The sequence below is a fragment of the Homarus americanus genome, unplaced genomic scaffold (genome assembly GCF_018991925.1).
Source record: "Homarus americanus isolate GMGI-L3 unplaced genomic scaffold, GMGI_Hamer_2.0 scaffold51111, whole genome shotgun sequence".
Classification (NCBI taxonomy): Eukaryota; Metazoa; Arthropoda; class Malacostraca; order Decapoda; family Nephropidae; genus Homarus; species Homarus americanus.
This window is the reverse complement of record NW_024726503.1, coordinates 183,186-185,743: the sequence shown is the minus strand read 5'-3', so window position 1 is coordinate 185,743 and position 2,558 is coordinate 183,186.

Genomic DNA, 2,558 nt, shown 5'->3' with positions numbered 1-2,558 from the left:
AGGGAAGGCAGGGGAAAGAGCAGGGTGGAAGGCAGGGAAAGAGAGAGGGAAGTCAGGCAGGGGGGAAGAGAGAGAAGGAGCAGGAATAGAGGAAACGGAGAGGAGAATGTGAGAAGAAGAGAAGAGAGGGAGGAAGGGAGTGGTTAGGGAAGGGGAAAAGAGAAGGAAGGATTTAAAGTTGGGAAGGGAACGAGGGAGGAATTAAAGGAGAGAGAGAGAAAGTAAGAGTGAGAGGTTGAGGAGGGGAAATGAGGGAGGCAGAAAGGGAGAGAGAGAGGAAGGGCGAGACAGAAAAAAAATTATTTCTCGGTAGTTAAAGTACTGAACTGATACGAGGGAGTGATTCACACATGGGCAGCTCCAAGGTGGGAAAATATGTATGTTGATATCTGGAAATACATATGTATGTTGAAATGTGAATATATATATATATATATATATATATATATATATATATATATATATATATATATATATATATATATATATTAAATCGTTGACGTGAAAATACATATGTATGTCGATAAGTCAATATACATATGTATGTTGACGCTTAGAAATAAATATGTTCGTTGACATGTGAAAATACATATGTATGGCAACCCCCCCCCCCACACACACACACACACACACACACACACATACCATTTGCCATGATGTAGTGCCGTGTAGAACAGCTTCAGTATAACATAAATTAAAGCAAATTTACATTAGCAGAGATTTTTAATTAAACGGAGGATAAAGTTATGACATCGGAACATTAACGACTTGGAGCCAGAGACAAACTTCCCATGTTAGTTATCGGTGTTTCAACCTTATCACCTTAACGTTCCGATATCATAACATTATCAGGAATAACCTTATGATATCGGGATATTAACGACGTAGAGGATACTTAACCTAACTTCACCAAAGTTAACTTGACGTAGGGTAATGTAATGTAACCAGCAGGAAGATTGAGACTCGATATTGGTGAACGCTTTTGCATTTACGGACACATGTACTCTTGTGTGTGTGTGTGTGTGTGTGTGTGTGTGTGTGTGTTTGTGTGTGTTTGTGTGTGTGTATGTGTGTGCGCAGGCAACCATTGTGCTCCTACTAGGTTTAGGTTGGGTTGGTCAGGTCAGGTTTGGTTGGGTTGGTCAGGTCAGGTTTGGTTGGGTTGGTCAGGTCAGGTTTGGTTGGGTTGGGTTAAGGGTCTTCCAAGTCCCTCCTGGGGCTCTGCCGGCACTAAACCCGGAAGTAGTCAATACATTACACTAATCTTTTGTCCAGACTTCAAATTTCCGGGTTGATTCTTGGGCTTTGTGAGAAGCTGATATTAAACCGGGTATTTTTCTTTAGCTGCAGCGGGAGGAAGATGGTGGGGGTAGGGAGAGGGGGGAGAGGGTGCAAGAAGGGTGACAGAGGAGGAGAGAGAATGGAGGGGATGAAGTAGGGAGAGGAGAAGAAAAAGGAAGAGGAGCCAGAGGAGGGGAGAGAGTGTATGGGTATAAACAGGCAAGAGATGACGAGGAATAGAGAGAGAGAGAGAGAGAGAGAGAGAGAGAGAGAGAAGAGAGAGAGAGAGTGTTGATAGACTGCGGAGGGGAGTAAAGAGGCAGGGGCGAAAGGGAAAAGAGGAGAATGAGAGGGAGGGAAGCTTGTGAAGAAAAGAAGAGCAAAAGAGAGGGTGGGGGAGAATGGAGGGGTACAGATATTTACACCAAGTGAAAGAATCACTATACACCAGGCGATGGCTATGTGCCCCAGCATTATTGGAAGGCTGGAGGAACACAGAGTGAGAGGTGGGAGGAACAGTTGGGTGGAGAGAGAGAGAGAGAGAGAGAGGGAGAGAGAGAGAGAGAGAGATTTAATCAGCTGACACCACTGAGGCGTTGAAGATGGGGGCAGGAGAGGGAGGGACACACACACACCCTCAATATAACGACAAGACAACCTCAATATAACAAGATAACCTCAATATAACGACACGTGGCAGGTAGCGACAACTTTAACACTCCGTTATAGCGGCCGTGGCCACACTGACACACACGCAACATTAACTTCATAACTTGGGGACAGTGAGTGAGACAGATTGCTACAAAGTTGACCAATCAGTTACGTGAGATGTAACAAGAAAATTATAGGCAAAATCAACATGTAAATTTATTAAGATTTCACTAATTGTAATAATTAGGTCAAATAATTTATGTTATTAATGTTTATAATTTAGATACTGTTTTAGCCTCAAGTCTGATAAAGTAGACGCTGTGAATTGTAACTCTTATGTAAATAAACTTAATAAGATGTAAAGTTATGGCTTTACTCTGTGTTAACTAACTGTGATTAATGCCAACAACAACGAAATCTAAGACAGACAACCACAGCTAAATACAAGATTCATCCACTCGGGTCATAGACAGACCATTTATCAACATTAGATTAACGAACACCCTGACCTGACACAACGTATAATAGATAACAACAGTCACAGCTAAAACACTCGTTAGCTTAATAGATAAATACCCCTGGCAGCTCTTGTGACGATACTCCCAAGATGGATGACCACTAAAACG